The following is a 12,155-nucleotide window of genomic DNA, read 5'->3' on the forward strand; positions in this document are numbered from 1 at the left end:
TGGATTCTCTGCATTAAAAGCCTGGAAGTCTGGAGATGGTGCTCCTGCAACCCCTCCAAAAACTGCTGAGGAAAGGAAGCAGAAATTATGAGAGTGCTCTGTCACTATATCATACACCCACAAAGGCCAAACTGTGAAATCCAAGATTTAAGATTGCCTTCACCTGTGCTTAGAAGTCTAACACCAGATGTATCAGATTTACTGCACATGCTGCATAATTGGTCCTCATCCGATCTGCACATTTGGATGAACTGGGTCTGCAATTAGAGTTCTCTGCACATCATGCAGGTACTTTACCCATGGTCTTTCAATGGCTTAAGACAGGTCAGAGAGAATGTAAACTTTAGACCCACACACCCTGCACCTGAAGCTCACTCCAAACTTTGATAACTTTCTAATCTGGATCCCAGCTTTGAAATATATTTATGCATGAGATTATATATCTATCTATCTATATACATACACATATACTAAGATAGAAAGGATAAGTGATCCTGACATTTGCATCCCTCTTTGAAGCTGAAGGCAAGCAGTCTCCAATATCCACATCTTTCCTAATGCACACATTCTTTCCAAAAGCTAAAGGTATATAAGCAGAAAGGAGCTTGCTGCAACACTCCACAGAGCAGCTTTCAGATATGAAAAGGGTGAAGAACATATTTTGTGATTAAAAAAAACCCTAGGCCAACTGCTGCCCTAAAGTGGGGTGGGGGAGAACAAAGGAGGAAAATTTTTAAATGGATATACGTTGTTGGTGTAGCCAGAAGAATTCTTTAGGAGGAGGACAGTAAACTTCCTTTGTACATCCACAACCAGGGATAAGACCTTACTGGCAGAGAGAAAGTATCTAAAGAATAGCATGAAGTGCTGGGTAAATCCCATGTCACAGCCCAGGGCCAACACCCTGGGCTTGTTCAGTTCCAATAGATGATGGAATTGAACTGAGAGAGAAAAGCCTGTGGGATCCACCACCTCACAAAAATAGCTTTTCTGTTAACAAAGAACTCAATGGACTGCTGGACAAATCCTAATCCATGCTGTCTTCATGTACAGGTGTTACACTGCTCACAGACTAACGGATTGGATACAGGGAGATATCCTGGACCTTAACGTCTGAGTCCTCCTGGTGAGCCCCTCCTGAGCTTACTCATCTGCTACCAAACATGAGACAGCTGACAGGTTTTTAAATGATGAACTCCTGTGGGTCACATTACTTAATTATACAGTACATCCAGGGATACGCATATGGGTCTTTTATGGTAAATGATATGACTGTCTCAAAAACTCATTAATATGTCATTAACCAAACAGACATTTACTAATTAAACAATTAGCCCCTCTCTTCTATTCCTTTGTTCCACTCAGAGATGCTCATCCCCACTCAAGATTTTTTTTTTTCCCTCCTTTTAATTCTTTTTCAGAAAAAATGCATATCTCTGGAACATTTGCATTGGTTTTGGCTCAGTTTAGTCAAATGGGAAACCAAAACAAAGTCTGGATTCCCAGCTGGTGAAAATCAACTTTATCTCATGGAAGTCAAAGGAGTTATGGTGATTTACCCCACCTGAGGATTTTGCTTCAGGCTTCTCAAATACAAGCAATGCATTGATTTCAAATGCATGTTCACAGTCAATATGTGGGCTTTGCCTGTCCAAAGCAATAGTGATTTTTACAAAACTTCCAGAAAGGCATTCAACAGCCACTCTGAGCTGCATAATTATTAAATGCAAACAAAACCTCCAACACCAATAAAGCAAGTATAAATATGCAAGGATCAAGGCCTGGAAGCAGATCATTCTGAATTGCCATATGAAGTTAAACACCAAAGAAGCACGCTGTATTCCTGCCTTTGAAATTCAAAGAATTTTTAATAATTTTACTTGAGCTGTTTTCTGCTGATAAATGTAGCTTGATCATGTTTGATGTGTTTTAACTGTGTTAAACTCTGATACAAAGAAGGATTATCAAATATCTCAAACTGGAATATAGTGAGTTTCTTTTGGAGAGAAATCCCGCACTTCTCATTTATGATCAAAAGGTAAACAAAATTGTATATCTACTCAAATGGCCATCATTTTTACTGTATATACAGTAGTTCTACCAACATAAATATCTCGTATATATAGGCTGAAATAGGGAAAGCAAAAGGGACCTGGAAAAGTCAGGTCCTGTCCTCCCTGGCTGAAGGTCCTGTCCCCTGCTGAGTCACATAGTTGGAACCAGCAGCTCTTTGGAGAGCAAAGCTGATTCTATTCTTGCTGATTTAATTCTGTGGTCTATAAGGGATCAGTTCAGTTACAAGCAACAGAAACCCCTGTCAAACATTCACTGTCACTGACTAGAGGTTCACTCAGGCCATCGGTAACACTGAAAACCCAGTGGAACCATAGCATGTTCTCATTCACAACTACATACAGACTCTATGCTTAACTACAAAGCAGTTAGCATAGTAATAACACACAAAGTCTGTAGTGGGCTAGACTTCTACCTACAATCTATGAGGCAATAACTATGTGGCAACAGCTCTTTCGTAGCAACTGGGGAATATAAAGAAGGTACAACCTAAAAGAAAATTAACCTCTCGGGATAAAGTGTCTCACTTCTAGAGTATGCCTTTTTTTTTTCCCCCCCCCAAGATGTCACCCTAGTGTGCCACTTATTTAGAGAACAAGGGCATTGTGAGAATGGAGACACACACCATGAATGAGGTGCAAATCATGAATAATTTTCATAGATTTTCAAGAGGCTCTTAGACGGAAGAAATATCTGTCTTCTAGTGACTATGTAGCCAGCCAAAATTCTGCATGTAAACATCACCAGTCACCATTTGCTACTAAACACACGCCACCCTGATTCCACATTCTGGCAGTAATTAAGTACCATGACAAAACCCCACACTTTGGATCTTCATTTTCATCACTACCACAAAAACAACAACACACAGGCAAGGAAACTGCAACTCCACTCTTTAATATTTGTTGTATAGAAGGACAAATTTACAGAAGTGGAAACATAGAAGAGAAAAGTGGTACTTGCGTGAGAAAGATTTTCATTAAGGAAAGATCAATCCCCCCTCCACTGACTGAAGAGAAAATTAATTACTGCTGTTGGCAGAGGATAAATGATTCCAATTTACAGAGCTGTGTAATTATAGCAGCTGCAGAGCCGAAGACTGGATGCTGACTTTGAACCTCCACCCTAACATGACATTTCTACTTGCATTTAGTTCTGCCACTTGTGAGCATGTTGAAAGTTCTCTCACTGTGTCTTCATAATTATATGTTGGTTCAAAAATAATCATTGGCTCCATTGCATAGATGAAACCTTATCTTCTGGTTAGCAAAAGGTATGCCGTATCGTCTTTGAAGTGCTGAAATCCCCACAGTGGAAAATTTATTAGGGGAAAGTGATGTTATGGCAACACAATTAACTCTGTCACAACATGTAGAATTAACTACACTGTTAAGAATTAAGGATTCAAAGAAGAGTTCAAAGGAAGAAAAATACTGTATGTCAAATCATAAAGTATAACCTTTGTATAAAGTCTAACAACACCATATTGTTAAGAGCCATCTCAGTGAGGCATCTAGGTTAAAAAAAAAAAAAAAAAAAAAAAAAAAGGTTACAAATGGTTAAGGAGATGGGGAAGCATCTTCAGTGTTTTTGGTTTTTTTTTTCCCCCTCTCAGGGGAGGTTGTCAGTTATGCTTGTGTAGAGAATTCTGTTCTCTTTTTGAAGCCAAGAGGAAAGTTTTTAAAGGATTAAAGTTAAAGATGAGATTAAAGTATGTAAGAGATTTAGACGTGAACAGGGTAAATTTGGCAGAAGATCCTAGCTATGGAAGTAAGGTAATTTCTTTCAACTACTAATTGCCAAGGGAGTTCAAAGCCTGCCACCTAAACTATCTATCAATTCCAGCTACAAGCTGCAATCTACTGATTTTTTACATTTCTTTCTATTGATCAAAAATATTTAGAAAAGTCACCAGCTACAAATGAGTGAAACAATGTGATTATTACATACAGGCATAAGGGCTCTCCAATGCTGTTGCTTTTTCCAGAACAAATGAAGAATGAAAGACATTTTCTCAAGCAATATGCACAATAGCATCTGTGGTGACTCTGTAGTTATTTTATGCACCAACAAGAATGGAACTAGTCCAAAAGAGCAGTTTCAGAAAGTCTTGGAAAATTGGCAACTGAGTCAAACACTCAGCTTTTAATACATGAAGAATATTTTGCCTTTAACAAACTCTTTTATATCATCTAAAGGTCACATAAACCTCATACACCAAGGCAATGTACTTACATTACACTAGTGAAACAGAGGTATAGCAGCCACAGTATGACTTCTTCCCCTAAAGTACCAGTACATACATACACTGAAAATACTGATTTGCCATACACTACTATTAGGCTATTGTGGTTGAACTTAGTTCAAATCCCATGATACTTCCTAACACTATGTTCCTGTTCTATTGAGCACTTCCTAATGGGAGTAAAATATAGTTTTGTTATCCCCAGAAAAAGGTTAGAGCAAAGACCAGAAACTAAAAAAAAGATTTATGTGGAAAACCAGCACAAACTAGCAACATACCTTGACTGAGATTACACAGAATTCCTTGGAAAAGCTTAACATTGAGCCAAATAACTGAAATCTGCTTCTTCTGGTCATGGTCATTGCCTCTGGTTTTAATTACCTGGGTACAAATCTACCAGCTGAACTCAACTAGCAGATTTACACCTCTCTATTTAAACAACCCTTATTAGGCAAATTTGCACTGTTTTTAATGCCATTGCTTTAACAAACATAGAAGACAGCTGAAGCCTGTTTTAAAAAGGACCGACTCAAAATGGCTACACATATCAGGTTTAGGCGCTACGCAACTACAGCACAAAAGATGAAGCAACTATATAATCAGATAGGCTTGGCCTTCTCTACTCTTTGATCAATTCAACGTGTGCCAAATCCATGTCATATGAATGAAAAATGTGATCCAGAACGGAATGTCTATGTCATAAGAACAAAAAACTAATCCAAGAGAGTCCACATCTGTTCTCAGTCACATCAGACTCAGGACAAACCGAAATGCTATTGAACTCAATGCATTCTATATCAGTGCTAATAAGATTAGGATTTAACTTCCTCTCCCTTCTCTTAAATAATGTACAGCATTAGCATAATTAAAAATCAATATGGAAAAAAATAAACAGTGCTGCAGTACTTAATGCAGATATAATAATCTTTAAAATAACACAAAATAGTTGTTTATGTTGGAGCTAATGTGCATAAGGTCCCATTGTACAGATGAAACACTTACTATACTTAAACCAGTTACTGCAAAACTTTTTTAAAACATCACAGTAAAGATCATGAACACTGATCCTGGGTATAAGATATGCTTGATGAAACTTCCTGAAAATCTTGAGCAAGCATTTGATATATTTATACAAGTTATACTCTTGCATTATAGGTTAAACTTATGTAACTATATCCAACTTACGATATAGGAATCTGTATTAATGAAAAACTCCTGGAGAATTCAGTGAACATTTTTCCTGAATAAGGTATTCGGAACCTCCCAGAGATATGCAGGAGCTCGTTTTATCAGAGTTCTGTCAGGAGCTAGTCCAAATCCCTGCAAAGTCAATTCAGACAGCTCCGGAACACCCCTCTTAAAAATAGTTTTATCCTTGAGCAAACATGGAATATTTAAATAAAAAGCTTTGTACTTTGCCTATAATTTTCTATTAGCACTGCTATTATTGACAGCTTTTTTCCAAGCTTTCATCCTCAAGACTGGCAGCCTTCTGTAGCGGGATTTTGCTCACCTTCATAATACCATGATTTGTTGCCATGGAAATTATTGCTCTGTCACAAATAGAAATTTATGCCTTTGTGGAAAGAAACAATATTCTAACCTAGGAAAGCACAAGTATCTAAAACTGGAAATTGAAAAAAAAAAAAAAAGAAGCTTACTAATGTTGAGTTCGGAATCAGAAAGAGGCTTGAGCACATTTGCAATTTTAAGGTGTTGAAAAGTCCTTGCGTGCATGAAGAACACACTAGATGCACAAAAGTTTTCTGTTTACAGGCTTACTACCTCTCACTGTATTTAGTCAGAAAATAAAAACCAGATCTAGAACAAAGTGGAATTAAAAATTTAAATAGAAAAAGAAACCAGTACATTCCTGAGTCAGATTCATTTGAACTGTATAATAGTTTCAACAGTAAGAGTAGGGAGACAGTCACAGCTCCCACGTTAGAAGTTTGTCTTCTCATGTTTCCTCTGTACCTGAAAGAAAGGAGATTCCTTCAGAAGGCTCTTTCTAGAGACACTAGAAAATTCTCACAGCACCTGAACTAGGGTCCTGTTCTGACCTTTCGGAAGGCGAACTGGGCTTTTTAGTTATTTTACTTTTTCTGTCCCCTAGTTTGCGTGTGCTTTGTATGGATGCTGCTGGAATCCATTGTGGCCATATCCACAATGACAACAAAAGTAATTTTGAATGCTTATTGATCTAGTCTTTTTTTTTTTTTAATCTCCTATAATAACATGAAGATCATCTGTGTGATCTTTCAAACCTCACTTGATGTGAAAATTTCACTTGTTTTAGTTATGCTGTATGCATTTCTTCTGTCTGATTTTCCATTTCTGCCTATGAGAAATTCCTTAAAAGCATAATTATTTATTATTTTTCTGTACATACCATTCTGGATCATTACACTATGGTGCTAATGAAATCTAGACAGGAAATTTAGAATTTCAGATAGACAAAAGAATCTATAAATTTTTTTTCAACTATGTGCTACTCATACTGTTTTCCTGAATGGAGTCTTTTTGTTTGAAACGAGCTAAGTCTCATAAAGGAGAACATGCACCAGGGAATAAAGACTACTAAGAGGATCTGAACCTGCCAAGTTCAAGAAGTGCTAGAGTTCAGAACTTCCAGACAAGGACTACTGTCCGCCTTTCTCCTGAAGCCATCACTCTGCAGAAGGAACATGGAGGTATGGATTTCTCTAGTTTTCCTGCAGATCCTTGAAATACAGAAGATCAGGCTCCTTAATTCTTTTGGCCTTCATCAGGAAGGAGAACTGGATAAGGTTAACATATAGAAAGGATGCTCCAAGTTCGTAAAACTCGAAAACACCATTCCTCTGTTCCCTCTATATTACCTTGAAATATGACCTCAAGATATAATTGGTAACAGACTTCATTGAGGGAAATTTATTCCTTCTCCTTTGTTTTCTTTACCTTCTTTGTTTTCACTCATAAAACAAGAGAAGGAGGGGGGAAACATGGGGAAAAAAAAGCAGCTAGAAAGTCAGAAAGATGCACATTATGAAGACTAAAATTATACTATTACAAACCTCAAAATAGCAAACAATCACATAAATAAAGCTTTCTGGTTTGTTTCATCGCTTTTGTTTTCAGTATTGTCATTTTCCCAGCTAGATTAATTCAGCTGACCAAGATTTCATTCACACAAATATTTTCAGAAAGCTTCAGAATAGCAGAGGCTTGCCCAAATAAATATTCACGAAGGCATTTTCACCAGATACGGTCTCACAGCTGAAGAGATATTTTTATAATTATTATTATTCATACACCAGAGTAGATAACTATATTTGTACAAGTTCGCAAAGATAAAAAGTCGTATTTTATACAACTGACTACCCTGTACTCCAGAAATAAAATAAATAGATAAATAAATTAATAAATAAAAAGGACCATAGTTTTGATGACCCAGCTCCTGAGACAAATCACAAAAAAAACAAATTAAAAACTCCATTTCTCAAACAATCACACACTAGAACCTACAGTCTGGAAGTAAATGTGAAACCTAACAAAATTATGTACATTTAATACAGGTGATGAGAATTTTTTTGGTAACTGTAGGTATTTTTAGTGATCTGTTTTGGTTCATAGAACTCTTTCACGTTTCTTTGCTAAGCCTATATCGTTACCCGAAGTTTTGTATTTTATGCTTGCTTTCTTTGGATAAATAGTCTATGTAACAAATCTTTTAATAGAAACACATGTAAAAACAAAAAACAGTTAATGTGTTTCTTATGTTACACTACTGTTTCTCCTAAGAAGTCCATCGATTATTATTTTTTCTTTCCCTTAATGGAAGTGGACCAGGTCAATTCAATGTTTTTCACCCATGGCCCACAGGCAAGTTCTAAGGTGACTAAGAAAAGAGTTTAGTAACAATAGTAATAAATTCATTACAAAAGAGTTTGGACATTCACTTGGAAAGTTTTAGAGATCTGAGAATCAAAGAACTTCAAAAACAACTGTGCAACAACATCAATATTCCTTAAAATAGATTAAAGTCCCCTCTTTGAGGAATATGTGATGTTACACAACTGACAATGACATCAGAGCCCAATGAAAATTAAGTCTTCATTATTGACCCGATATCTGTTTTAAAACTAAATCACATAACAATCATGCAAATAACCAGAAAGCAAAGCACAGTATTTCAAGTTATTGTTATTCTGGATTAAAACATTTTGGTTTGCTGAACAGAACTACAGCATTCTGTTTTGGTTTTGTTAGGTTTCAATCTGCACCTGCCAAAACCTGCAGTTTAACGTCTGAGCTGCTGTCCCCATTCTCTTCAATGGGGACTACAAGTCCCGTTGATCAGTGGCCTGTGCTTTGATCACACAATATGAGCCATCGCAGGAAACCTAGCAGCACTGGTGGGCAAAAGCAAATATGAAACACGGCAGCTATAGAACAGCCCTCATGCAGCGGCCTAGCATTTTGAGCAGATGCAGTGGAGCACTGAAACAAAACCTGTGGGCATTTCCGCTTCCAAGTATTTTGCTACCTTCCTATCAATTCAAAACAAACTAGACTTGTATGTAATGTCCCACAGGACTGCTGTTCCACTTTTTTACCTCCACACAGAACTAAGAAGAGAGTTTAAATACACTTCAGACAAAAATAGCGCTTTGTATCAGTTCGTGCAAGGTAAAAAAATAACTAAACCAGAAAACTAAAACCCACAACTTTCTATTGTGCTGGTTTTGGGTGGGAGAGAGTTTATTTTCTTCATAGTAGCTATAATGGGGCTATGTTTTGGATTTGTGCTGAAAACAGTGTTGATAGCACAGGGATGTTTTTGTTACTGCTGAGCAGGGCTTACACAGAGCTGAGGCCTTTTCTGCTCCTCACACCAGCCCACCCCACCAGTGAGAAGGCTGGGGGCGCACAAAAAGCTGAGAGGAGACTCAGTTGAGACAGCTGACCCTAACTGACCAAAGGAATGCTTTGTACCGTGTGACATCGTGCTTGGCAATAAAAGCCAGTGATTGAAAAAGGGAGGGGGAAACATTTGGAGTTATGGTGTTTGTCTTCCCAAGTCACTGTTACGTATGATGGAGCCCAGCTGTCCTGGAGATGGCTGAACACCTTCCTGCCCATGAGATGTGGTGAATGAAGTCCTTGTTTGGCTTTGCTTGTGCACAGGGCTTTTGCTTTACCTATTCATGTGTCTTTATCTCAATCCACAAGTGTTCTGACTTTTACCCTTCTGATTCTCTCCCTCATACCAGTAGGGGGAGTGAGCAAGCAGCTGTGTGAGACTTAGTTGATGGCTGGGGTTAAACCACTATACGATTCATTTGCAAACTGCATTTGTGCTTTATAAAGTCTCGGGATTCTGCTAAGATGAATCTTCAAATGGCCTGTTGTCTATTCAATTTCCTGAAGCTTGAGTAAAGTTTGATCCAGGTTGGGACTTAATTTACATTTTTTTCATTGCAAGCTTTTTATCAGTAGGACATAATTTTATGGGGTGGTTTTTTTGTTGTTGTTTTTTTTTGGGGGGGGGGGGATGTTATGACTCAGGACCATTTTCTTTCATCAGCAAAAAAGGAACAATTGACATTCAAGTTTTTAGCCTTCAAGATGTTCTAGGCATTTCATAGGAAGTATAAAGGACATCAGTGAGCTTGTGAAGGTGAACTACAGTTTGTGGGCTATTACATATTTTATGAGGTCAATTAGAGAAAGAAGTTTCTGATTAGATATAATTTTATATCTTGATTTGATTACAAATATGACAACACGCTCCTTCTCAAGATGTTTTAACACCAACATACTAATGCACTATTTTTTATTCTGTTTGATTTGGGTGATCACAAAAAGCTAAATGCAGCCAGACCTAGGTCTCAGAAGGTTTCAAGGGGCAGAACAATAACAAAAAAATTCATGTTGAGGTACTTCAGGATGAAACTGAAGAGAGCCTCCATACTCAGTAAGGAACCAAATAGTACTTCAGATGTACTGAGAATGAGGGTGTATCTGATTTCTTCTTCCAATACACTTCAAAGCACAGACATCTCAGTCCATCAGGCTCTCCCAGCATGGGTACTCTGCAGAAAACAGGATCCTGGCACTGTTCTCTCGGTGCAGCAAGGGGAACACGGTAGTGTTGGTTAGCAACCTAGTAATCAGCAGGCTCCCTTGGAAAATGGAAGAGCCTTTTTCAAAAGCACTCTCCTCAGCTTGAGGGAGTTAAAACCCACACCTCCAGAGAGCACTCTCAACATTACGATACATCCTGCTCTGGAATAAGGAATTTTCTCCATCTTTCCTCTTGAGGCTATGAAACTGGACTGGTAGAAATCCAGATTCATTGGCTCAGAGACAGTAACTGGCTAAAGCATCTAAGAGAGGGTGAGAGGACCCAAATCTAGGTATTTTCTCAAACACTGTTTAATGCGAAATGCCAGTGCATCCAGCCTGCTTGTATTATGTTCGTAATGGAATTTCTCTTCCAGAGACCTATGTGATAAAAAAACAGTTTCTGCATCCCAAATGGGTTTAAATTAAGGGATATGCACTGTCCTCATCAAAATGTCCCTAGCTGTTAGCAAGTTCAAAGATGACAGTGTACTTGGGACACCAGAACAACTGTGGGGAGATACTTTATGAGTTTAAACATCTGCAGCCCTGGCCAACAGCTGAACAGGGACTTTCTGGAAGGCAGTTTGTGATTTCAGACAACTGTGTCTTATTCATGCTCCTAAAACTCATTACTGAATCTAGCCTGAAGTGTGCTTGTACTCATTCTTGCAGGATACTCAGGTACCAGGATGGGTAATAGAAGGTCCCAGACCTCGGTCATTCACAATACAGATGTTATGTCCCATAGGGAATTTGGATAATACTGCTCACACCAAATTCTGTAGCAAAATTCTCCATTGCTTCTAAGATGAGCAGAAGCAGGTAACTAATGTTTATTATTGTAAGTGCTGCCCTTGAGTTGTAATTTATGGGAAGACGACATCACTCCAGAAATGTAAATGTATGAGAAATCTGTCTAAACATCTCCAGCCTTGACGTTATTATTTTCTATCACCAAACTCATCCTTGAAGTAATCTATTTTCATGCTCTTCTACACCTTTTCACCAATTCTTTATCCATTGCTACACAACAAACAGCCTTAAACTTTAATGGGTTGCAAGACTTTTATTGCCTCCATATTCACTGAATTTCATCTCCAAAGTTGCCACATGCTTTATACTTTTAACACAAAGATGCTTGGAGTTGTGACTGTGCCTGGAAGATTGGAAAATATCTACCTTTAGGCTATATTATATGCATATGAGGACCTAATGCTATTTAAATAACAGTTAGAACCACAATCTTCAAATACAAAGTCAGCTATTAAAATATTGCTGGAGGCAATGTGGCAAGGTTTATACTAGTGTTATGCAAGATACAGGAACAGGAGAGAAGGTTGTGTCATTTGAATGACTACACTATATTCCTCTCCATTTTCTAATTATCACAGATTTAATCAACTTGTTCGGTTTGTATAATACATTTTGCAATAACCTTTCCTCTTCCCCTTTTTTCAGGGAGGAGGAGGAGAGGAATTTATATAACATAGTAAGTTTAAAAAATATGAGATACATGGAAGACAGAACAGCAACTAAGATACTGTGATTAATTTCATAGACTTCCAGTAGGAAGTATTTAGTTTATTGGCACATAGTAAATTAATATTAAAATATGCATACCCCAAGGCTACAAGTGAAAGTAGATAACAGCTGTTGGTCTAAAATGTGGTTCCATAACGCAAAGATTGGAATAAGCTTGTAATTATGAATTAAAGCTAGAACAGTA

This window comes from Caloenas nicobarica, chromosome 2, assembly GCF_036013445.1.
Source record: "Caloenas nicobarica isolate bCalNic1 chromosome 2, bCalNic1.hap1, whole genome shotgun sequence".
Classification (NCBI taxonomy): domain Eukaryota; kingdom Metazoa; phylum Chordata; class Aves; order Columbiformes; family Columbidae; genus Caloenas; species Caloenas nicobarica.